Below are 27611 nucleotides of genomic sequence, written 5' to 3'. Positions count from 1 at the left end.
ATCAGGGCTGTACAGCAAATCACCTATGTGGAGACAGTGAAGAGAGTTGAATGGGAAAGAGACCACAGTTCTGAAGAAGATATGGCGGTGGATGCACCGCAACCACTTGCAAATGGTATATGTCATTCAAGTGATCTGGATACACTTATTGTGAAGAAGGTGGATTTTGTAGCATTTATAGCCACTGTTAGTAATTGTACTGCACAAGAAGTCCAAGAAGCTGGACATCATCATATCTGCAGCTGAGAAGTTTTTGGGCCTCCAAGACTGCAAGGACTACTGTCGCCAGAAAATGTTCTGCCTACAGACCTGATTAGAACAGAAAGCAGGCTGATTTAGTTTAATTAACATTTTGATAGTTTGATAGTTTGTATGGAATCTTTTTTATTTTTATTTTTTTATTTACCCCACATTATTTCATTTTGGGGATCTGTATTATCCACCTGTACAGTAGGTGGCAGAATGCACATGTAATTGTTGCAAACGCCATTATACTGAAAAAGAAGAAGATGTCTCCAAAGGTTTTTATAACTAAACCAAGGTAGACTAGAGCATTATAACTGTATTGAGATCAGATGTTTCATCGATGAGAAAATTAGCAAAATGTCGGCCAAAATCAATCTTCTTCCTTCTTCTCCCACTGCCGGCCAGTGGGCTTCCTCTCACTACCATATTTGGTAGTGAGTGGAAACGCCAAGCGGATGCTTCACATTTATACATCCAGTGAAATATCTGTCTCATTGTTCTATCTGTGAAGTTGCTGTCGCACTTGCGGGGAACAGGAAGTAAAGAAAGAAAGAAACATAACTGTGTTGTCGAAACGATCACTTCTGTATTACTAAAGGTATGTAATAGCACGTTTAAACCTTCTAATATCGAAGGAACATGTCATAACATACTAGGTAACAAATATGTCTATTATCATATTGGGTATAACGTTTGGTAAAGGTTTTATGTGTTATTTTTTCTGTCAAACCGAATGAGTGAAGAACGCGATAAGTTATTTTACAAGTCACATAGTTAGAGACGTTGGTTTGTCTGAGTGAATGTACTTCATTTCATCAAGGTAATTTCATAAAGGATCCATTAATTTGAGATTTTTAAATTCGTGATGCGAGCTGATAAAATGGCGGCGCCCAAATCTGCATCACCAGACTTCAGTACAGGCAGTGTGGATGCATCAGAGGCAGAAGATGTGTTCGAATACTCATACTTAACCATACTATTTGTGACGTAAATTGAGTATGTAGTATGCTTATTGGTCATAGTATGGATAGAGTTAGTATGCCAAAAGTTCCCGGATGTGGTACTAAATTCGCCAAAATATGAAGTATACAAGCAGGACACTATTTCCGTGCTTTAGGGCCCGTAATGCAATTATTCCGAAAATGGGCGTGGCTTCAGGTTTTCATATTTTAAGAAAATTGAAGCGGGCGAGAAGGCCGACGCTCCAGCGGTTGGGAATCTCCCTTAACTCTCCAGTCAAAGTGGGCTCCGCTCTGCTCTGCTCACATACTCTGATCAGAGAGAGAGAGACAATTTCAGGGTTGCACTACAGTTTGAAGCTGAATGTAATGTTTATCAGTTTTCTACATGTGTAGTAATATTCAGACACATTCAGTTGTTTCTATATTTATCTATAAATGTTACTATGGTGTGATCGGGAAATACAATTGGTTGTGACTGAAATAATACAATGAAGACAAGATTATTCAAGAAAATAATTAATAGTGTTGTCTAAAACAAACCTTGTACTAAATGGTTTTTGAGTCATTTATGTATGTATGTGGATTCAGGAAATCTATTATAGGTTAAGTGCATTTACGTTGTGTAATTTAAAGTGTGTACTTTGTGTCTAATGTGAATTAATGAATGTTTTGTTGTCAGTGCTTAGCTACCTGATCTATTGAAGTGAGAATTGAACAAGAAAAAATATAATATATTTTTAGAGAATAAACAAAGTGCCAGAACTGTCAAGACAATAACTTTTGTGTCCGTTTCTTTTTATTACTACAGGCCGACTCAGATTAAGTCTGAGGCCGGTAACATCAACAGTGAGGACAAACCCAGCCTGCCTCTCCTTCCACACTGGGTCCTGATTGTGACAGTGGAGCCCAGTGTGCATTGCAGGATCCAGAGATGGCAACAGTGAAGCTGGAAGACTGCAGTCAAACACTGGAGCTGAATATCAACATTAAAGATGAAGAAGAGGAGGAGAAGATTGGGAAATCTGTTTCTCACGGTAAGAGTAGGTTCTGTCTAACTACGTTTGTTTTATTCATTTATCTATAAGTTCTCTTCATAAGTTAGACCTCCATAAGTTATGACCCAGTCTATTGATAGGTTGAATTCATTCATTTTGATATCACATCCCTGAAGAACTCCAGACTGCACAACAAAGCTTGTGTTGTTCCTTCCAACTTCCCACTGTGCATGAAAAGTTCCAGTAGAACTGTTTCATGATTAACTGTTTCAATGAGAAGGTAGATATTATTGTCAACATTTGTTTTATTCACTGGGCTATCTGGAGTGTTCAGAGAGTAGACTAAAGAAGTGAAGTAGACAAACTGCCAGTGTTTTTAAAGTTCTATGAAATGAGTCTGTGTATTGTACTGTATGCCTTCAGAAAGTATTCCTACCCCTTGACTTATTCCACATTTTGTTGTGTTACAGCCTAAATTCACAATGGATTAAATTGATATTTTTTCTGAGCCATCTACACACAATACCCCACAATGACAGTGAAAACATGTTTATAGAAATGTTTGCAAATTTATTAAAATTGAAATGCAGAAATATCTAATTTACATCACACCCCTGACTCAATACTTTGTAGAAGCACCTTTGGCAGCGATTACAGCTGTGAGTCTTTCTGGGTAAATCTCGAAGAGCTTTGCACACCTGGATTGTAAATTATTTGCACATCATTATTTTTTAAATTCTTCAAGCTCTGTCAAGTTGGTTGTTGATCATTGCAAGACAGACATTTTCAAGTCTTGCCATAGCTTTTTAAACCAATTTTAATTCAGAACTGTAACTAGGCCACTCAGGAACATTCAATGTTGTCTTGGTAAGCAACTCCAGTGTATATTTGGCCTTGTGTTTTAGGTTACTGTCCTGCTGAAAGGTGAATTTGTCTCCCAGTGTCTGTTGGAAAGCAGACTGAACCAGGTTATCCTCTAGGATTTTGCCGGTGCTTAACACTATTCCGTTTATTTTTATCCTTAACAAACTCCCAAGTCCTTGCTGATGAGAAGCATACCCATAACATGATGCAGCCATAACCATGCGAAGAGTGGTACTCCGTAATGTGTTGTTGGATTTGCCCTGAACATAACGCTATTCAGGTTATAAAGTTAATTATTTTTGCCACATTTTTACTTTAGTGCCTCATTACATTGCAAACAGGATGCATGTATTCTGTACAGCTTTCCTTCTTTTCACTCTGTCATTTATGTTAGTATTGTGGAGTAACTACAATGTTGTTGATCCATCCTCAGTCTAACTGTTTTAAAGTCACCATTGGCATCATGGTGAAATCCCTGAGCGGTTTCCCTCCTCTCCGGCAACTGAGTTAGGAAGGACGCCTGTATCTTTGTAGTGACTGGGTGTATTGATACACCATCCAAAGTGTAATTAATAACTTCACCATGCTCAAAGGTATAGTCAATGTCTTCTTTTTTGTTTTGTTTATCTACCAATAGGTACCCTTCTTTGTGAGGCATTAGAAAACCTCCCTGGTCTTTGTGGTTGAATCTGTGTTTGAATTTCACTACTTGACAGAGGGACCTTACAGATCATTGTATGTGTGGGGTACAGAGATGAGGTAGTCATTCAAAAATCATGTTGAACACTATTATTGCACATAGAGTGAGTTGATGCAACTTATCATGTGACTTGTTAAGCACATTTTTACTCCTGAACTTATTTAGGCATTCCATAACAAAGGGGTTGAATACTTATTGACTCAAGACATTTTAGCTTTTTATTTTAAATTAATTTGAATAGAATAATTTCACTGACATTATGGGGTATTCCACTGACGTTATGGGGTATTCCACTGACGTTATGGGGTATTCCATGGTTGTTATCAGGTCTATAAAGTGCATCTAAAGACGAAACAGTTTACCTACCATGTATAACACTTTCTGGCCAACTGGTGGTTTAGTTCCATCTGTCCTCCAACTGGTGGTTTAGAATCTACAGATGTGGTATTCATATTCAGATGCTAGAGAGTCGTAGTAGAATTCATCTTGGTACAACAACATCCAACATCTAGTCATGTATCCATGCCCATGTATGTGTGTGGTATTGCATGTAGGCCAATGACACACAATTTCAATTTAATAAATTTTTAATTCAGGCTGAAACACAACAAAATCTAGAAAAAGTCAAGGGGTGTGAATACTTTCTGAGGGCACTGTATATGAAGTCATGTATTTCACACCAACTGACTGGTTCTTCTGATGTTGTTCACACAGGAGACCATGATGAGATATTCTCTACATCCAGAGAACAACAGCAGGAAGATCACAGAGCTAAAAGGTCTCACCACTGCCCACATTGTGAGGAGATTTTCCCAATTCTATCAAAGTTAAAAATACACTTAAAAATACACACAGGAGAGAATCTGTATTCTTGCTCTGACTGTGGAAAGAGTTTCTCCCGATTGGATACCTTAAAAAGTCACCAATTAATACATAAAGGACAGAAGCCTTACTCCTGCTCTGACTGTGGGGTGAGTTTCTCCCAATTGGGCCACTTAATAACACACCAACGTATACACACAGGAGAGAAGAAAAACTCCTGCACTGACTGTGGGAAGAGCTTCACAACATCACAAGCTCTGACATTTCATAAGAGAGTGCACACTGGAGATAAGCCTTACTCCTGCTCTGACTGTGAGAAGAGTTTCTCCCGATTGGGCAACTTAAAAACACACCAACGTATACACACAGGAGAGAAGCCTTACTCCTGCTCTGACTGTGGAGAGAGTTTCTCCCGATTGGGCAACTTAAAAACCCACCTACGTATACACACAGGAGAGAAGCCTTACTCCTGCTCTGACTGTGGGAAGAGTTTCTCCATATCGGGCAACCTAAAAACCCACCAATGTATACATAGAGGAGAGAAGCCATTCTCCTGCTCTGACTGTGGGAAGAGCTTCTCCATGTCAGGCAACTTGAAAACCCACCAACGTATCCATAAAGGAGAAAAGCCTTACTCCTGCTCTGACTGTGGGAAGTGCTTCACAACATCAACTGAGCGAAAAATTCATCAAAGAAGACACACAGGAGAGAAGCCTTCCTTCTGCTCTGACTGTGGGAAAAGTTTCTCCCAATTGACTACTTTAAAAACACACCAACGTATACACACAGGAGAGAAGCCATACTCCTGCACTGACTGTGGGGCGAGTTTCTCCCAATTGTGCCACTTAAAAAGACATCAACGTATACACACAGGAGAGAAGCCGTACTCCTGCACTGACTGTGGGAAGAGCTTCACAACATCACAAGCTCTGACAGTTCATCAGAGAGTACACACTGGAGAGAAGCCTTACTCCTGCTCTGACTGTGGGAAGAGTTTCTCCCAATTGCATGCCTTAAAAAGTCACCTACTAATACATAAAGGACAGAAGCCTTACTCCTGCTCTGACTGTGGGAAATGCTTCATTAACTCATCTCAATTAACCATTCATCAGAGAGTGCACACTGGAGAGAAGCCTTACTTCTGCTCTGACTGTGGAAAGAGTTTCTCCCGATTGGATACCTTAAAAAGTCACCAATTAATACATAAAGGACAGAAGCCTTACTCCTGCTCTGATTGTGGGAATTGCTTCATTAAATCAGCTAAATTAACCATTCATCAAAGAGTGCACACTGGAGAGAAGCCTTATTCCTGCTCTGACTGTGGGAAGAGCTTCACAACATCAAGGGCTCTGACAGTTCATCAGAAAATGCACACTGGAGAAAAGCCTTACTCCTGCTCTGACTGTGGGAAATGCTTCATTAATTCAGCTAAATTAACCATTCATCAGAGAGTGCACACAGGAGAGAAGCCTTACTCCTGCTCCGACTGTGGAAAGAGTTTCTCCCGATTGGATACCTTAAAAAGTCATCAATTAATACATAAAAGACGTAAGCCTTGCTCCTGCTCTGACTTTGGGAAATGCTTCAAAACATCAGGTAAAAGTTAATCATTGAACACACACAGGAGAGAAGCCTTACCACTGTGACTGTGGGAAGAGTTTCTCCAGATTGAATACCTTAAAAACACACCAATATAAATATAAAGGAGAGAAGCCTCATCAGTTGTCTCAGACCAGCTAAGATTAAAGTCACTCCATCACTTCATTCTCACCTCATAAAGGAAGTAGTAACAGTGAATTTGATAACAGTAAGAAAGCATATGTGAGTGAAAAAGTGCGTATTTACCTGCTTTATTGATTATATCTGTATGAATGTTGATAGTTAACAACTATGTGCTTGGCAATAGTAAGATGTATTACTGTTGCTAGGGGATTTCATAACTACTGTGATTTTCACAAGGATGGTTCCCTTTAGCTCCCCACAGCTGGTCTAGGCGTATAGTTAAGGACATAGTGTGATTCGGGATAGAGATAGCGTGAGGAACAGAACAGACCTGTTATTGTTTTCAGTTATCTTTGCTTCTGAGAAACTTGGTCATGTGGCCAAAGACAAAGAGCCTCTCAGAGTGACCACAGTTTTTCAGTCCATTCTGTTATTTTCGTATCTTTCAAGGACAGTGTGGAGATATGAAGAGAACAGAGGCTAGCTTGAGCAGAAAGGAGTAACAGAACGTTATCACTTGTTTGTGCTGTATGATCTCACACACCCGATACACATAACCACAAGATGAACACAAGGTAGCTCGTGATGCCCCGATCTGCCGGGGAGGGGTGGAACCAGCCATGACACAGCATTTTTAGGTCTACTATATAAGACCTCTGTATTTTCTGTATTATTGGGCACTATTATTGACCAGCTCCATTATTGCAATTCTTAAATAAAGCTGGAAGTTAGTTTGTTGGAAGAAATCTCTGTCTCTCCCCATTTGGTTAGAATTTCCACCACAAGTAGCACACCATTGCTTCTCACTGTGCAGTGGAAAGGGAGCGTTTTATACAATGTTAGCCTCTACTTTACTGATCAATGTGTTTTGTTAGCTTCTACTGTAGAGATATTGAGATCACCTTGGATTTACCCTTAAGTTGAAAACCCTCTGAGGCTTCTGACATTGAAACAATAGTCTGAGGGTTGACTGTGTGGTACTGCTTTCATCTAAAGTTTTCTGTGGGAATGAATTTGTAGACACAACATGTATCAGACAGAGATGGTGTGATGATCAGTTTTCAGCATAAATTTGGCTGGATTATTTTTTGCTACTAAATTACTATTTGTTTAATGATACACAGGCTATGAAATGACTACATTTATTTATGAAATGTGTCTTTTAAAACTAGATTTGTTATTTTAGTCATTGATGACGAATGTGTTTGGATAACTGCATTGAACTTAATGATCTGCAAATGAAAAATAAAGTTTGTACATGTATTAGTGTTGGTCAACCTCTTCTCATACATATTCCATCCTTCCCTATCCCAGTCTGTTGTACCCACTTCCTTCAAGATGTCCACCATTGTTCCTGTACCCAAGAAAGAAAAGTAAATGACTATTGTCCCGTAGCACTCACTTCTGTCATCGTGAAGTGCTTTGAGAGGCTAGTTAAGGACCATATCACCTCCACCTTAACCGAGAACCTAGACCCACACAATTCGCATACCGCCCCAACAGATCCATGGGCGACGCAATCGTCATTGCACTGCACACCACCCTATCCCACCTGGAATACCTATGTGAGAATGCTGTTTATTGACTACAGCTCAGCTTTTAACACCATAGTGCCCTCCAAGCTTGTCACTAAGCTCAGGGCCTTGGTCTGACCTCTTCCATGTGCAACTGGGTCCTAGATTTACTGATGAGGTAAGGCAACACCTCTGCCATTCTGATCCTCAACACTGGGGCCCCCCCGGGGGGGGGCTGCTCAGTCCCCTCCTGTACTCCCTGTTCACCCATGCCTGTGTGGCCATGCACGACTCCAACTCAATCATCAAGTTTGCTGACGACACGACAGTAGTAGGCCTGATTACCAACTGCGGCGAGACAGCCTACAGGGAGGAGGTTAGAGCCCTGAAGGAGTGCTGCCAGGAAAATAACCTCTCGCTCAACATCAACAAAACTAAGGCGCTTGTTATGGACTACAGGAGACAGAAGAGGGTGCACACCCCCATCTTCCTCGACGGGGGTCAAAAATTTAAAGTTCCTCGTGTGCAAATCACAGGACCTGAAATGATCTCGCCACACCGACATGGTGGGGAAGAAGGCGCAACAGTGCCTCTTCAACCTTCGGCAGCTGAAGAAAATTGGCATGGCTACTAACACTAAAAGCATTGTATTTGGGACAAATCATTTACTAAACCCTAAACCTCAACTAAATCTTGTAATGAATAATGTGGAAATGGAGCAAGTTGAGGAGACTAAATTGCTTGGAATAACCCTGGATTGTAAACTGTCATTGTCAAAACATATTGATACAACAGTAGCTAGGATGGGAGAAGTCTGTCTATAACAAAGCGCTGCTCTGCATTCTTTACAGCACTATCAACAAGGCAGGTCCTACAGGCCCTAGTTTTGTTGCAACTGGACTACTGTTCAGTCGTATGGTCAGGTGTCACAAAGAGTGACAATTTGCTCAGAACAGGGCAGCACGGCTGGCCCTTGGATGTACACAGAGAGCTAACATTAATATCTATCTCTCCTGGCTCAAAGTGGAGGAGAGATTGACTTCATCACTACTTGTATTTGTGAGCGGTATTGACATGTTGAATGAACCGAGCTGTCTATTTGAACTACTGGCACACAGATCAGACACCCATGCATACCCCACAAGACATGCCACCAGAGGTCTCTTCACAGTCCCCAAGTCCAGAACAGACTATGGGAGGCACACAGTACTACATAGAGCCATGACTACATGGAACTCTATTCCACATCAAGTAACTCAAGCCAGCAGTAAAATTAGATTTTAAAAAAAACATACAAATACACCTTATAGAATAGTGGGGACTGTGAAGCAACACAAACATAGACACATGCATACAAACACACGATAACATACGCACTATACACACATGTACACATGGATTTTGTGTCATAGATACCAGTGCCTTGCAAAAGTATTCATCCCCCTTGGCATTTTTCCTATTTTGTTGCATTACAACCTGTAATTTAAATGGATTTTTATTTGGATTTCATGTAATGGACATACACAAAATAGTCCAAATTGGTGAAGTGAAATTAAAAAAATAACTTCTAAAAGATTGGCACAGCTGTATTTGGGGAGTTTCTCCCATTCTTCTCTGCAGATCCTCTCAAGCTCTGTCAGGTTGGATGGAGAGCATTGCTGCACAGCTATTTTCAAGTCTCTCCAGAGATGTTAGATCGGGTTCAAGTCCGGCTATGGCTGGGCCACTCAAAGACTTGTCCCAAAGCCACTCATGCGTTGTCTTGGCTGTGTGCTTAGGGTCCTGTTGGAAATTCAACCTTCGCCCCAGTCTGAGGTTCTGAGCACTCTGGAGCAGGTTTTCATCAAGGATCTCTCTGTACTTTGCTCCTTTAATCTTTCCCTCGATAGTGATTTGTCTCCCAGTCCCTGCCACTGAAAAACATCCCCACAGCATGATGCTGCCACCACCAAGCTCTTTTGGCTACCTGGTCTACTATTTCAATCCCACTCACTCCTGAATGGGCTGGGACCCAGCAGAATCTCACTACTACACACTGTGTGTTCCTCAAAATGCATCCTACTCCGAGCACGGGAGGGTCGGAACATGAGTCCAAATCAAAGTATGCGAAACGGAACACGGAGGGCACTTCTCGAATTCGTACTCCGTTTGTACATATTTTGAAGCATGTATCGATGCAAACTTCAACTGAACGTATGCAAAGAAATATGACGCGACTACGTAAGACATGACACACATTTTCTTGAAATCAATGGCGGCCAATATTTGACCTGAAGCAAGAGAAAATACACTGACTTTGGAATGAAATGTTGCCTATTCACATCTCATATGTTGCCTGACTACAGTCTTTTATTTTGATACCTTAATAAATACATTTTGTGTTAATTTTGGCATGGTTACCTGCTTACAATACCCACTATAGCGTAGGTCGCATGCCCATAGTAAGTCAATAGAGCTAACTGGCCAGTTACTTCTGTTAGCTAGCCAGATACAGTAGCCACAAAGAATTGTTAGCTAGCTACCCATGAACAATTGACATATACTGTACCTTGCGTAACATTAGTTTTAAGTAGTTTCTGCCTGTTTAACTAGCTAGCTGGCTAGCTAGATTACGATTTACATATATTTAGCTGAAAATTATGAAGTACAACGTTTGCTCTGTGTATATCTTGTTTCATCTCTATTGTTGCCATTGTCCTGGCTGGAAGAGGGTTCAGTAAATGGGGAGATGTAGTATGTAACACGGAACCACAACCAGATCCATCTTTAGAAAAATCTGTTAGGCAATATCGGTTAGAGAATGTTGATATTGTGTGGCGTTGCCTCACTTAGACGGTAACGCACGCGATTCTTGCCATGGTAAATATGGGGCAAGATTTTTTTGATTGCAAACCGTTCATGTTATTTCTACCATATGTTAAAATTCATCTGGACATGTATGTTGCTGTTACTGCATCATACACCGTGTAAATTATCGTCAGGAATGGGAGAGTGGATGATATTCTATGCAGGGATCTAACATGTCTCGTTTTGAGGATGAAAGGAGGATTTGGAGGATGTGATGCGCCTGTGAAATGATGCCACCGCCACCAAAGCGAGATGGCGTTCCTTCTTCCTGTGGTATTTATGAATGAAAGGGGCAGAGTAGGCTAGCCTGTGATGTCGTATTCTAGACCCACTGACAACAAACGAGGTCGTTTTTAACTCTTACTTTGCCTATAGCATACCCTGCTGCAAGCCCGCCATGCATTATTACACACATACACACACACACACACACATTAGGCTACATTCCACCAACACGATGGCAACGTGACGCATAGCCTCTAACAGTAGGCCTATGCTAAACCATTTTTAATCCCTCCATATTTTCTTGCGGTCCATCTGGACATTGTACGTATGTGTGTGTTTGTTCCCGGTCCTTGTGTTTGTGTGGGTTCATAGTAGGAGAGGAAAGGGGGAGGGGGAGGAGAGGAGAAGGGGAGGAGGGAGAGGAGAGGGGAGGGGGGGGGGGGGGGGGGGGGGGAGGGAGAAATGTCTTTATTCTTTTGGAACTTCTGAGTGTAATGTTTACTGTTAATATTTATTGTTTATTTCACTTTTGTTTACTATCTACTTCACTTGCTTTGGCAATGTTAACATACGTTTCCCATGCCAATAAAGCCCTTAAATTGAAATTGGAGAGGAGAGGAGAGGAGAATGAGGAGGAGAGGAGAGGTAGAGGAGAGGAGAGGAGAGGAGAGGAGAGGAGAGGAGAGGAGAGGAGAGGAGAGGAGAGGAGAGGAGAGGAGAGGAGAGGAGGAGGGGAAGGAGAGATGGAGGAGAGGAGAGTGGGAGGAGAGGAGAGGAGAGGAGAGGAGAGGGGAAGGAGAGGGGAGGGAGAGGAGAGGGGGAGGGATGACAGTAATTCCAGTGATTAAGCTTTGTAGTATAGCAGAGGGTAGTAAAGAGATTGGACCATGGCTGCATGTGTGTAGGTGGGTGTTGGAGGAAATGTGTGTGTGTGTGTGTGTGTGTGTGTGTCATCTTCCATGCCCACGTTATGGTTGTGTAGTGTCGAGTTAATGTGGCTAATTATGCTGTATCAAAGGAGTCCGCTTATACTGAGCTTTGATCATAAGTTTTATTCATATCACAAGATTTCAGCATAAGTTTACAGATGTCAAGATCATCCGGAGAGCAGTGTTTCCAAATTCAAATGTCTGTTCTGATCTTCTTTGTTCCCATCCAGTACTTATAATCTTTCCCAAAATATGGGTGGTTCCCCATACTGACCAATCCCCTGTCTACAACAAACAGACTCCCTCTGTTCTATGGGGTGTCACTCTAAAACGGCTCCCTGTAAAACTGAATAAACATCCTCTCAGGTTCCACTTGAAAACATTAGCAAAGTCATAATTGTTCATACACTACATATTGCATCAGAGGACACATCAGAGTTAGGGTTAGTAATGGTTACAGTTGTGTTGGTGGTTAGGAAGCATCGTATTGACCTTTCTAGCATAGCCAGATAGTTACAAACCCATATACTGTCCGTTCTAGCATGGTGATATGGTGACCAGCAAGGACCTGAGTTTCTGATTCCTTTCTAAGAATGACGCATGAGAGTCCTGAAAGTATAATAAGCACGTCTTTACTCCCGAGTGGAGCAGTGGTCTAAAGCACTGCATCCCAGTGCTAGCTGTGCCACTAGAGATCCTGGTTCGTGTCCAGGCATTTTCGCAACCAGCCGCGACCGGGAGACCCATGGGCGGCGCACAGTTGGTCCAGCGTTGTCCAAGGTAGGGGAGGGTTTGGCCGGTAGGGATGTGGGTTCGTTTCCCACTGGGGACCAGTATGAAAAATAAAAAAATGATGTATGCATTCACTAACTGTAAGTCGCTCTGGATAAGAGCGTCTGCTAAATGACTAAAATGTAAAAAAAAAAAATAATAATTAGATGCAGCATGATGTAATACAGTAGGAGGAGTGCTTCTCAAATGTAATGTTTTATGCGTTCTCCACACTCATCCTCAGAAGAACATAATCAAGAGAACATCCTCTGGGAATGCACTTGGAGCATGAGAGTGTGGAGCACGGTAGTAAGCGTATTGAGAAACACCCTGTCTCTCGATTCTCCATAATAACACTAATGCCTCCAAAAGGTCACTCCTATTAGATTTCCCAGATGGGGGGCAGCTACTAGCACCAGCAGGTAAACAGAGGATACTGAGAGTTCATCTGTTAGTCTTTGACATATCTCCACATCAAACTGAGGAATGTAAACAGCTGCTCCTGTACGACCACTATCTGGGTCCTTGGAGCCATCTGTACAAATCTGTAAAAAAAACGAACGGTCTATCTTCAGTGTTTTCATGGGGGTACAATAACTACTGCGCACAGGGCTTGAAATCACCGCCCCCGAGTTTAAACACCACCTTCGCTTAATCCGGATTCGTCCAAATAATAAATGAAGAAAACCCAAAACCAGGAACTACTGATGCTCGTGATCACATATTTATATGTGAGCCTTGACAAATTCTCGCATTTTACTCGTAAATCTGTTCACTAGAGATTAGAGTTGGCACAGTGACTCATTCAATTTGTAGCCTAGCATTGAACAACAAATACCTAGCTAGATAGATAGCCAACTATACCAATAAATAAAATAGGACTTATATCAGAGGATATATCATCAATTTTGACATTTTTCTCTGTCCTGAATGAGTCCACCATCTTCAACAGCTGATTGGGAAACTTCGCAGTCGTTTTATATTTTATTACTAACAAACATCAACAAAGCAAACCAACTTTTTACTTTTACATTGCCAGGAATCCTACACAAACAGATCATATTAATTAATAATACTACAGGTTTTAATTTCCTTTTTCATTTGAGCTAAAGTAGCGCCATATTTTTTTTAAATTAATTTATCAAGTCAAAAAAGTTCGGTTTTGAATCAGATCATTTGTGAATATGAAATGTACCTATTATTATTATTAGCAGTTGAATTCAATATACTAATTCCTTATCAATGTCAGAATTTCTGAACTAAATCATATCAAAACCATTCAATTATACAACATGTTCTGTTATCTTTGTAACAAAGTTATGTATGTCAATTAAAAAAATTATACTATAAATACAGGCAAAAAAGAAATCCACAGAAATCACAATTATAATCATTATTCAGCTTGAATGTTTCGAGGGATAAATGCTTTATAAAAATCAATACAAATAAGAAAACTATCATCAAGGATGAGGTCATTATTGTCAATCATATCTAATATCAACCTGAGATTATTACTAATGTGTTGACCATGCATGAAACCAGATTGTTCTTTATCAGTTATATGATGTTAACCTTGTTTCAACCTAGCAAATACAAGGGCAAATAACTTTCCATCCAAGAATGGAACAGAAAGGGCTAACATTGTTGTGGAAAATGAGTCTGATGAATCGTTGCTTGTTGGAGTATATTTTTTGGATAAGGATGTTCATTTGGGAAACCCGTTTGAAGTCACGAGGATGGTGAAGAAGGCTTTGGGAAAAGTGGATGCAGTCAAAGTAACCAGGAGTGTTATGGTGTTGATATCGTGTATATCTAAAGGTCAAAAGGAGTGATGCATTATGGCTCACGAAGTTGACGCATTATGTGGACAGCTCTGATTTTCGGAGTAAGGCACCAGTAAAAGGTGTTATCTCTGGCATCCCATTGGACATTGATAATCAATATCTTAGGCAGAAAATGATAGGAGTAGTTAATGCACGTCGCTTGACCTGTATGGAGAGTGGGGAAAAGGAGCTAAGTTTAACTGTAGTATTGATGTTTGCTGAGTATGTCCCAGCCTATGGAAAGCTGGGATATATAAGTTACGCAGTAAGAGCGTTCGTGCAAAACCTGATGCAATGCAAGAAGTGTAAAAAGTTTAACCACGTGTGAAGTGTTTGCAGACAGAAGGAATACGTTATTGAAGAGTTTGAATGTAAAATGTTGTAACTGTGGTGGGGATAATATTCCCGAATTCAATGAGTGCCCTGTTAGGGTGAAAGAGGTGGTGGGGTCAAGGATCAGGGCTGTACAGCAAATATCCTATGTGGAGACAGTGAAGAGAGTTGAAGGGGAAAGAGACCACAGTTCTGAAGAAGATATGGCGGTGGATGCACTGCAACCACTTGCAAATGTTATACATCAATCAAGTGATCTGGATACACTTATTGTGAAGAAGGTGGATTTTGTAGCATTTATAGCCACTGTTAGTAATTGTACTGCACAAGAAGTCCAAGAAGCTGGACATCATCATATCTGCAGCTGAGAAGTTTTTGGGCCTCCAAGACTGCAAGGACTACAGTCGCCAGAAAATGTTCTGCCTACAGACCTGATTAGAACAGAAAAGCAGGCTGATTTAGTTTAATGAACATTTTGATAGTTTGATCGTTTGTATGGAATGTTTTTAATTTAAAAATAATTGACCCCACATTATTTCATTTTGGGGATCTTTATTTTCCACCTGTACAGTAGGTGGCAGAATGCACATGTAATTGTTGCGAACGCCATTATACTGAAAAACAAGAAGATGTCTCCAAAGGTTTTTATAATTAAACCAAGATAGACTACAGCCTTATAACTGTATTGAGATCAGATGTTTCATCGATGAGAAAATTTGCAAAATGTCGGCCAAAATCCATCTCGTCCCTTCTTCTCCCACTGCCGGCAAGTGGGATTCCTCTCACTACCATATTTGGTAGTGAGTGGAAACGCCAAGCGGATGCTTCACATTTATACATCTGGTGAAATATCTGTCTCATTGTTCTATCTGTGATGTCGTTTTTGCACTTGGGGGGAAAAGGAAGTACAAATAATAATAAAGAAAGCAGCAGAACTGTGCTGTCGAAACGATCACTTCTGTATTACTAAAGGTATGTAATAGCACGTTTAAACCTTATAATATCGACATTTCATGTCATAACATACCAGGTAACAAATCCGTCTATTATCATGTTAGGGTATAACGTTTGGTAAAGGTGTTATTTTTTCTGTCAAACTGAATGAGTGAAGAACGCGATAAGCTATTTTACAAGTCACATAGCTAGAGACGTTGGTTTGTCTGAGTGAATGTACATCATTTCATCAAGGTAATTTCAGAAAGGATCCATTTATTTTAGATTTTTTAATTCGTGATGTGAGCAGACAAAATGGCGGCGCCCAAATATGCGTCACCAGACTTCAGTACAGGCAGTGTGATGCAGAGGCAGAAGCTGTGTTCGAATACTCAATACACACCATACTATTTGTGACGTAAATTGAGTATGTAGTATGCTTATTGGTCATATTATGGATAGAGGTAGTATGCTAAAAGTTCCCGGATGTGGTACTAAATTCGCCAAAATACGAGGTATACAAGCAGTGGACACTTGCTTTTAGGGCCGGTAATGCAATTATTCAGAAAATGGGCGTAGCTTCACGTTTTCATATTTTAAGAAAATTGCGGAAAATATGCAGCCGAAGTTCGACGAGAGCAGATACAAATTCATTGCTTTAACTAATTATGACAAATGTTAAGAAAATGTTAAGGAATCTAATAAAGTAATGACTTTTCAAATAAGTTACGCTACACATTATGTTGGCTATCAATTTGTTGGCTACGCTATCCTTACGCACAGTATAGCATATCATTACAGCAGTGTGTACCTGTATGTTAGCTAGCTACCTAACGTTAGTTGGCTACTAATACATCGAAGTTGCCAGTATATTAACACTATGATATCTAACTAACTAACCAACGTTTATTGACTTGATTATTCCCGTCATTCTTAGCTAAGTGGTATAGTCATTGTGCGTTTCAATGGACATTGTGAGACTAACCCACAACGTTAGACACGGACACGAATGATCTGCTTGCCGTGTTGACACACTGGTGGTTTGTTGTGGCCGAGTATTGGTGCTAAACCATGTTGTTGGAGTCCGGCATGCTAGTTGGCTGTGGCGTCATATGACTAGGTGCCCTGGACGATTTTCACGGAAGAATACTGTACCAAGTTAGCTAGCTGAATAAACTAAGTTAGTCTATTCCTAGAAAACATTGAACCGCTGTAGTTTACAACAATTATAGTTTCTGAGGTGGAAGTTGGGAGAGTTATATTTGGGTGTTTCAGTGAAACGTAAGTGAGGGAGGCCCCGCTCTCTCCTTTCCCAGATGTTTAGTTCATTTCATTCTGATCTCCTTTGCATTATTGTAGCCATTTTCTGTAGCCTGTCAACTATGCCTCTGTCTATCCCTGTTCTCTCCTCTCCGCACAGGCTATACAGTGGGGGAAAAAAGTATTTAGTCAGCCACCAATTGTGCAAGTTCTCCCACTTAAAAAGATGAGAGGCCTGTAATTTTCATCATAGGTACATGTCAACTATGACAGACAAAATGAGAAAAAAAAATCCAGAAAATCACATTGTAGGATTTTTAAAGAATTTATTTGCAAATTAGGGTGGAAAATAAGTATTTGGTCAATAACAAAAGTTTCTCAATACTTTGTTATATACCCTTTGTTGGCAATGACACAGGTCAAACGTTTTCTGTAAGTCTTCACAAGGTTTTCATACACTGTTGCTGGTATTTTGGCCCATTCCTCCATGCAGATCTCCTCTAGAGCAGTGATGTTTTGGGGCTGTCGCTGGGCAACACGGACTTTCAACTCCCTCCAAAGATTTTCTATGGGGTTGAGATCTGGAGACTGGCTAGGCCACTCCAGGACCTTGAAATGCTTCTTACGAAGCCACTCCTTCGTTGCCCGGGCGGTGTGTTTGGGATCATTGTCATGCTGAAAGACCCAGCCACGTTTCATCTTCAATGCCCTTGCTGATGGAAGGAGGTTTTCACTCAAAATCTCACGATACATGGCCCCATTCATTCTTTCCTTTACATGGATCAGTCGTCCTGGTCCCTTTGCAGAAAAACAGCCCCAAAGCATGATGTTTCCAACCCCATGCTTCACAGTAGGTATGGTGTTCTTTGGATGCAACTCAGCATTCTTTGTCCTCCAAACACGACGAGTTGAGTTTTTACCAAAAAGTTCTATTTTGGTTTCATCTGACCATATGACATTCTCCCAATCCTCTTCTGGATCATCCAAATGCAAACTCTAGCAAACTTCAGATGGGCCTGGACATGTACTGGCTTAAGCAGGGGGACACATCTGGCACTGCAGGATTTGAGTCACTGGCGGCGTAGTGTGTTACTGATGGTAGGCTTTGTTACTTTGGTCCCAGCTCTCTGCAGGTCATTCACTAGGTCCCCCGTGTGGTTCTGGGATTTTTGCTCACCGTTCTTGTGATCATTTTGACCCCACGGGGTGAGATCTTGCGTGGAGCCCCAGATCGAGGGAGATTATCAGTGGTCTTGTATGTCTTCCATTTCCTAATAATTGCTCCCACAGTTGATTTCTTCAAACCAAGCTGCTTACCTATTGCAGATTCAGTCTTCCCAGCCTGGTGCAGGTCTACAATTTTGTTTCTGGTTTCATTTGACAGCTCTTTGGTCTTGGCCATAGTGGAGTTTGGAGTGTGACTGTTTGAGGTTGTGGACAGGTGTATTTTATACTGATAACAAGTTCAAACAGGTGCCATTAATACAGGTAACGAGTGGAGGACAGAGGAGCCTCTTAAATAAGTTACAGGTCTGTGAGAGCCAGAAATCTTGCTTGTTTGTAGGTGACCAAATACTTATTTTCCACCATAATTTGCAAATAAATTCATTAACAATTCTACAATGTGATTTTCTGGAGAAAAAAATTCTCAATTTGTCTGTCATAGTTGACGTGTACCTATGATGAAAATTACAGGCCTCTCTCATCTTTTTAAGTAGGAGAACTTGCACAATTGGTGGCTGACTAAATACTTTTTTTCCCCACTGTACAAACGCCTCACACCGCGTGGCTGCTGCCTCTCTAACCTGGTGGTCCCTGCACGCACCACCCACGTGGAGTTCCAGGTCTCAGGCAGCCTCTGGAACTGCCGTTCTGCTGCCAACAAGGCAGAGTTCATCTCAGCCTATGCTACCCTCCAGTCCCTCGACTTCTTGGCGCTGACGGAAACATGGATTACCACTGAAAACATTGCTACTCCTACTGCTCTCTCCTCGTCTGACCATGTGTTCTCGCATACCCCGAAAGCATCTGGTCAGCGGGGTGGTGGCACAGGAATCCTCATCTCTCCCAAGTGGACATTTTCTCTTTTTCCCCTGACCCATCTGTCTATCTCCTCATTTGAATTCCATGCTGTCACAGTCACTAGCCCATTCAAGCTTAACATCCTTATCATTTATCGCCTTCCAGGTTCCCTTGGAGAGTTCATCAATGAGCTTGACGCCTTGATAAGTTCCTTTCCTGAGGATGGCTCACCCCTCACAGTTCTGGGGGACTTCAACCTCCCTACGTCTACCTTTGACTCATTTCTCTCTGCCTCCTTCTTTCCACTCCTCTCCTCTTTTGACCTCACCCTCTCACCGTCCCCTCCTACTCACAAGGCAGGCAATACGCTTGACCTCATCTTTACTAGATGCTGTTCTTCTACTAATCTCACTGCAACTCCCCTCCATGTTTCCGACCACTACTTTGTATCCTTTTCTCTCTCGCTCTCCTCCAACACTACTCACTCTGCCCCTACTCAGATGGTAATGCGCCGTCGCAACCTTCGCTCTCTCTCTCCCGCTACTCTCTCCTCTTCCATCCTATCATCTCTTCCCTCTGCTCAATTCTTCTCCCTCCAATCTCCTGATTCTGCCTCCTCAACCCTCCTCTCCTCCCTTTCTGCATCCTTTGACTCTCTATGTCCCCTATCCTCCCGGCCGGCTCGGTCCTCCCCTCCTGCTCCGTGGCTTGATGACTCATTGCGAGCTCACAGAACAGGGCTCCGGGCAGCCGAGCGGAAATGGAGGAAAACTAGACTCCCTGCGGACCTGGCATCTTTTCACTCCCTCCTCTCTACATTTTCTTCATCTGTTTCTGCTGCTAAAGCCACTTTCTACCACTCTAAATTCCAAGCATCTGCCTCTAACCCTAGGAAGCTCTTTGCCACCTTCTCCTCCCTGCTGAATCCCCCCCCCCCCTCCTCCCTCTCTGTGGATGACTTCGTCAACCATTTTGAAAAGAAGGTTGACGACATCCGACCCTCGTTTGTTAAGTCAAATGACACTGCTGGTCCTGCTCACACTGCCCTACCCTATGCTTTGACTTCTTTCTCCCCTCTCTCTCCAGATAAAATCTTGCGACTTGTGACGGCCGGCCACCCAACAACCTGCCCGCTTGACCCTATCCCCTCCTCTCTTCTCCAGACCATCTCCGGTGACCTTCTCCCTTACCTCACATCGCTGATCAACTCATCCTTGACCGCTGGCTATGTCCCTTCCGTCTTCAAGAGAGCGAGAGTTGCACTCCTTCTCAAAAAACCAACACTCGATCCCTCTGATGTCAACAACTACAGACCAGTATCCCTTCTTTCTTTTCTCTCCAAAACTCTTGAGCGTGCCGTCTTTAGCCAACTCTCTTGCTATCTCTCTCAGAATGACCTTCTTGATCCAAACTAGTCAGGTTTCAAGACTGGTCATTCAACTGAGACTGCTCTTCTCTGTGTCACAGAGGCTCTCCGCACTGCTAAAGCTAACTCTCTCTCCTCTGCTCTTGTCCTTCTAGACCTGTCTGCTGCCTTTGATACTGTGAACCATCAGATCCTCCTCTCCACCCTCTCCGAGTTGGGCATCTCCGGCGCGGCTCACTCTTGGATTGCGTCCTACCTGACCGGTCGCTCTTACCAAGTGGCGTGGCGAGAATCTGTCTCTGCACCACGTGCTCTCACCACTGGTGTCCCCCAGGGCTCAGTTCTAGGCCCTCTCGCTATACACCAAGTCACTTGGCTCTGTCATATCCTCACATGGCCTCTACTATCATTGCTATGCAGACGACACACAACTAATCTTCTCCTTTCCCCCTTCTGATAACCAGGTGGCGAATCGCATCTCTGCATGTCTGGCAGACATATCAGTGTGGATGATGGATCACCACCTCAAGCTGAACCTCGGCAAGACGGAGCTGCTCTTCCTCCCGGGGAAGGACTGCCCGTTCCATGATCTCGCCATCACGGTTGACAACTCCGTTGTGTCCTCCTCCCAGAGTGCGAAGAGCCTTGGCGTGACCCTGGACAACACCCTGTCGTTCTCCGCTAACATCAAGGCGGTGACCCGATCCTGTAGGTTCATGCTCTACAACATTCGGAGAGTACGACCCTGCCTTACACAGGAAGCGGCACAGATCCTAATCCAGGCACTTGTCATCTCCCGTCTGGATTACTGCAACTCGCTGTTGGCTGGGCTCCCTGCCTGTGCCATTAAACCCCCACAACTCATCCAGAATGCTGCAGCCCTTCTGGTGTTCAACCTTCCCAAGTTCTCTCACGTCACCCCGCTCCTCCGCACACTCCACTGGCTTCCAGTTGAAGCTCGCATCTGCTACAAGACCATGGTGCTTGCCTACGGAGCTGTGAGGGGAACGGCACCTCCGTACCTTCAGGCTCTGATCAGTCCCTACACCCAAACGAGGGCATTGCGTTCATCCACCTCTGGCCTGCTGGCCCCCCTACCTCTGCGGAAGCACAGTTCCCGGTCAGCCCAGTCAAAACTGTTCGCTGCTCTGGCACCCCAATGGTGGAACAAGCTCCCTCACGACGCCAGGACAGCGGAGTCACTCACCACCTTCCGGAGACACTTGAAACCCCACCTCTTTAAGGAATACCTGGGATAAGATAAAGTAATCCTTCTACAGTGGTTATCCCACTGGCTATAAGGTGAATGCACCAATTTGTAAGTCACTCTGGATAAGAGCGTCTGCTAAATGACGTAAATGTAAATGTTAATTACGGCTGTCTACTCCAATTTTAGAGTATTCTCGTCTGAGTGTGCCAGAGCGCAGAATAACTGATGAATTTACGAATGCTTAACACCCGTTGAAAATGGCCAGTGTTAGTAAACGTCGGCAAAAAAGCCTAATTAAATTGTTGCCAGCAGCACAGTTACAGTCACCAACGCTCTGGATAACATGAAAACAGCCTAAACAGCTCTGCTAGGGCGAGTAAAATGGTCAGAGTGAGGTGTTCTCTCATTTGTGTCTGGAAGTAGCTAGCCAGAGTTAGCTTGGGTGCTTGACTGCCGCTGAAAGCTGGGATCAACCCTACTCCTCAGCCAGAGCGTCCAGCACTCTGAATGAAACACTCTGGCATTCCAGATTGAATTTAGGAACACACCCGAAGTCATAAAATGTCTAGCAAGTAATTTGTTATGCTAACAAACTTCCGGTAGACAGGCGTAGGATACCGTTCGTTTACAGTATACTAAAATGAACTAATAGTATATACTCATGAAGTATGTAGTATACAGTATGTTAGTATGCATATTCGAACACAGCTAGAGCGTAGGTGGTCGAATGATAGAAATCCTGCTCACTGCTCCGGCTCTCCACGTCCTTTCCGTCACCGAGCTCACAGGAAAGAAAAACGCGGCTCCAAATTTGCTCCATTCATTAAAATCACAATTTAACCAACACCCATCTATTTTTGTGACTACATGGACCTACCATTTGGTTTTGAAGTATTGAAACCAAACCAAATGATTTGAAAAGTATTTTAATAAACATGAAAAGGTGAATGTAAGAAGCGCTCATCATTTCAAATAGGCTACATGTCATATTAAACAGCATATAAACACTCTAAATGGGTCAGGAGCCAGACAGGGAGCCTAAGAAGGAACATAATATAATTATTTAGGCTATATTACTTAAATGCTATAGCCTACAAAGAAATACATTTGCGAGTGCGACACTAGGCTGGTAGGGTGTCAGGGACATTAAGCACTCAGCATTTATACAGCATTTTGTTGTATTAAATCAGTCTATAAATTAAGCATATACATTGCGTTCGGGAAGTATTCAGACCCCTTGACTTTTTCCACATTTTCTTATGTTACAGCCTTATTCTAAAATCAATGAAAAAGTTTTTTCCCCTTGTCAATCTACACACAATACCCCATAATGACAAAGCAAAAACAGGTTATTAGAAATGTTTGCTAATGTATTTTATTTTATTGCATTTACATAAGTACTCAGACCCTTTACTCAGTACTTTTGGAAGCACATTTGGCAGTGATTACAGCCTCGAATCTTCTTGGGTATGACGCTACAAGCTTGGCACACCTGTATTTGGGGAGTTTCTCCCATTCTTCTCTGCAGATCCTCTCAAGCTCTGTCAGGTTAGATGGTTACCGTCGCTGCACAGCTATTTTCAGGTCTCTCCAATATGTTCGATCAAGTTCAAGTCTGCACTCTGGCTGGCCCACTCAAGGACATTCAGAGACTTGTCCCGAAGCCACTCCTGTGTTGTGTTGTCTTGGCTGTGTGCTTAGGGTCATTGTCCTGTTGGAAGGGGAACCTTCACCCCAGACTGAGGTCTTGAGCGCTCTGGAGCAGGTTTTCATCAAGGATCTCTTTGTACTTTGCTCCATTCATCTTTCCCTCAATCCTGACTAGTCTCCCAGTCCCTGCCACTGGAAAAACATCCCCACAGCATGATGCTTCCATCAACATGCTTCACCGTAGGGATGGTGCCAGGTTTCCTCCAGACGTGACGCTTGGTTTCAATCTTGGTTTCATCAGACCAGAAAATCTAGTTTCTCATGGTCTGAGAGTCCTTTAGGTGCCTTTTGGCAAACTCCAACTGGGCTGTCATGTGCTTTTTACTGAGGAGTGGCTTCCGTCTGGCCACTCTACTATAAAGGCCTGATTGGTGGAGTGCTGCAGAGATGGTTGTCCTTCTGGAAGGTTCTCCCATCTCCCTGACCAAGGCCCTTCTCCCCCGATTGCTAAGTTTGGCCAGGCGGCCAGCTCTAGGAATAGTCTTGGTGGTTCCAAACGTCTTCCATTTCAGAATGATGGAGGCCACTGTGTTCTTGGGGACTTTCAATGCTGCAGAAATATGTTGGTACACTTCCCCAGATCTGTGCCTTGACACAATCCTGTCTCGGAGGTCTACGGACAATTCCTTTGACCTCATGGCTTGGTTTTTGCTCTGACATGCACTGTCAACTGTGAGACCTTATATAGACAGGTGTGTGCATTTCCAGATCATGTCCAGTCATTTGAATTTACCACAGGTGGACTCTAATCAAGTTGTAGAAACATCTCAAGGATGATCAATGGAAACAGGAGGCATGTGAGCTCAATTTTGAGTGTCATAGCAAAGGGTCTGAAAACATATGTAAATAAGGTATTTCAAATGTTTATTTTTAATACATTTGCAAAAATGAATAACCTGTTTTCGCTTTGTCATTATGGGGTATTGTGTGTAGATTGAGGGGGAAAAAATAATCTAATCCTTTTTAGAATAACTGTGATGTCACCAAATGTAGAAAAGGGGAAGGGGTCTGAAAACTTTCTGAAGGCTCAGTCTACAGTGCCTTTGAATTCATTTTTAGAAACACCAGTTTGGCAAAATAATTAACTTTATATCCTGGATACAAAGCGTTATGTTTGGGGCTTCAGGTTCATGTGATGGTGCCTGGAGAGTGGAGAATATCCTCTCCACCCCTCCAGAGCCACTGGGGATGCCAAACACCTTTTTGGCCACTCTTGCCAGGCTGTGCAGGGATGTTTTTTTATTCTTTCCTATAGGTAGGCCTGAAGGTTTTTAGGCAAAATAACCCAATCAAAACATAAAGCTCCTTGAAAGTTGGAATATGCATATTGGGCCAAAATCAATGATGGCCTATTGGATAGATAATAGAACAAACATGAAGAAAATTCTAAGAGATCTGATTTTTAGTAGTAAGTACACCATCATGTTTTCAGGAGATGTGTCTTTTCAGATTCCACAATGGTTCTTTAGTTGTGGACATTACATCACAATAAATGGTGTAATTTAAAGTGTGTACTTTGTGTCTAATGTGAATTGATGAATGTTTTGTTGTCAGTGCTTAGCTACCTGATCTATTGATGTGAGAATTGAACAAGAAAAAATATAATTTATTTTTAGAGAATAAAGAAAGTGCCAGAACTGTCAAGACAATAACTTTTGTGTCTGTTTCTCTTTATTACTACAGGCCTGTTCAGATTAAGTCGGAGGCCGGCAACATCAACAGTGAGGACAAACCCAGCCTGCCTCTCTCCTTCCACACTGAGTCCAAACCTACAGTCACTGGGTCCTGATTGTGACAGTGGAGTCCAGTTTGCACCGCAGGTACCAGAGATGGCATCAGTGAAGCTGGAAGACTGCAGTCAAACACTGGAGCTGAACGTCAACATTAAAGATGAAGAAGAGGAGGAGAAGATTGGGAAATCTGTTTCTCATGGTAAGAGCAGGTTCTGTCTAACTAAGTTTGTTGTATTCATTTATCTATAAGTTCTCTTCATAAGTTAGACCTCCATAAGTTATGACCCAGTCTATTGATTGGTTGAATTCTACTTAAATGAATTCATAAGTACAGCCAGAAGAGGACTGGCCACCCCTCTGAGCCTGGTTCCTCTCTAGGTTTCTTCCTAGGCTCCTGCCTTCTAGGGACTTTTTCCTAGCCAATGTGCTTCTACATCTGCATTGCTTGCTCTTTGGGGTTTTAGGCAGGGTATCTTGTAAAGCACTTTGTGAAAACTGCTTATGTAAAAAAGGCATTTGATTGACATGTATATCACACCAACTGACTGGTTCTTCTGATGTTGTTCACACAGGAGACCATGTTGAGACATTCTCTACATCCAGAGAGCAACAGCAGGAAGATCACAGAGCTAAGAGGTCTCACCACTGCCCACATTGTGAGGAGATTTTCCCAATTATATCAAAGCTAAAAATACACCTAAAAATACACACAGGAGAGAATCTGTATTCCTGTACTGACTGTGGGAAGACTTTCTCCCGATTGGATACCTTAAAAACACATGAACGTATACATACAGGAGAGAATCCGTATTCCTGTACTGACTGTGGGAAGACTTTCTCCCGATTGGATACCTTTAAAACACATGAACGTATACATACAGGAGATAATCCGTATTCCTGTACTGACTGTGGGAAGAGCTTCACAACATCAGGGACTCTGACAATTCATCAGAGAGTGCACACTGGAGAGAAGCCTTACTCCTGCTCTGACTGTGGGAAGAGGTTCTCTCAACAGATCCACTTACAAAAACACCAACATATACATACAGGAGAGAAGCCTTACTGCTGCTCTGACTGTGGGAAGAGTTTCTCTCAACAGAACCACTTAAAATGTCACCAGCGAATACATACAGGAGAGAAGCCTTACTCCTGCTCTGACTGTGGGAAGAGTTTCATCCGATTGGATATATTAAAATGCCACCAGCGAATACATACAGGAGAGAAGCCTTATTGCTGCTCTGACTGTGGGAAGAGTTTCTCCCAACTGGGCAACTTAAAAACACACCAACTTATACATAAAGGAGAGAAGCCTTACTCCTGCTCTGAGTGTGGGAAGTGCTTCACAACATCAACTGATCTAAAAGTTCATCAAAGAGCACACACAGGAGAGAAGCCTTACTACTGCTCTGACTGTGGGAAGAGTTTCTCCAGATTGTATACCTTAACAACACACCAACGTATACATAAAGGAGAGAAGCCTCATGAGTTCTCGCAGACCAGCTAAAATTAGTAATTACATCCCTTAATTCGCTAGAGCACGATGAGACAAGGACATCCCCGCCGGCCAAACCCTCCACTAACCCAGACGATGCTGGGCCAATTGTGCGCCGCCTCATGGGTCTCCCGGTCACAGCCGGCTGGGATTGAACCCGGGGCTGCAGTGGTGCCTTAGCACTCATTGTTGAATTTGCGATTTTCAACTTATTGTGTAATGTTTATGGCCGATGAGCACCGATACGTTTTATCTATAATTTCTCTTCATATGACAAGGATTGAAAAGGATTTGCCAGTAGATTGCCGTCTTGATGCATGATGACTGCTTGTCTTGCTTGCTAGCTAAGATTTTTAAAGTATGATGTTGACATGATTAGTCCAATCAAAGCTACGGTAGATATAACGTGTTTTGATGTCATTTTATCTGTGACCAATGACCTTGAGCCTTCTTGGATGGGCACTTATAATGTAAGTCTATGGCAGCACCCAAGGGCCTACAATTTTCGAGCTCTACCCGTACATTTTGCGGTGACGTAGTGTCCCCATGAGTGACAGAACATTGAGCCAATCACAGCGCTACTAGAGAACATTACCAACCCCTATGCTCTGTATTTTCCGCTGGCTGCCCCACCACCACAGAAAGCACTGAGCTAGGCTGAAACACCTGCATTTTGGAGCTGCCTCACTCAAAGCTAAAAAGAGACCGTGTTTGTATGGAGGCTTTATTAACTAAAATATATATATATATATATTTTAATAACATTATAGTTACAGTAACCCCAAAATGTGTCCATGGATGTTTTATTTGTTTAAAGGTTGAATAAATACTATTACATTAGTTCGTAAGATAACCTTCACTTTTGGCTATTTACTTTATCACAAAAGTAATATTGAATTGCATTTGGTTGTCTACACAACCAAATAATAACTTTTGAAGGAGATGTATCTACTGCTTGGATAGTTCCATCTGTGCCACTGGCTTAGTCCTATTCTTTAACTTGGATTATTGGTTGAGATGGAGACGTGAATCGAACATATCAATTATTAAGATCCCTCAATCAATGTTCCCTCTAAATTTCTTGGGCATTGAGCAAATTTCAGGTCTGCTGAGCCCAAACTTGAATGTTGTC

The 27611-nt window shown here is 42.4% G+C and overlaps 1 long non-coding RNA gene across 1 annotated transcript; it reads left to right on the top strand.

Annotated features, from left to right (window-relative positions):
* The first annotated feature begins 764 nt into the window (after nucleotides 1-764).
* LOC311109594 lies at nucleotides 765-7574 on the top strand. The gene is made up of 3 exons (XR_014610610.1): nucleotides 765-844; nucleotides 2017-2242; nucleotides 4482-7574. It is a non-coding gene; the product is annotated as an uncharacterized lncRNA (long non-coding RNA).
* Nucleotides 7575-27611: the final 20037 nt, after the last annotated feature.

The sequence above is a fragment of the Coregonus lavaretus genome (assembly GCF_964263955.1).
Source record: "Coregonus lavaretus genome assembly, chromosome: 35".
In the NCBI taxonomy this organism is placed as follows: Eukaryota; Metazoa; Chordata; class Actinopteri; order Salmoniformes; family Salmonidae; genus Coregonus; species Coregonus lavaretus.
Note: the sequence above shows the minus strand (reverse complement) of the source record. Positions and strands in the feature narration are given on the sequence as shown.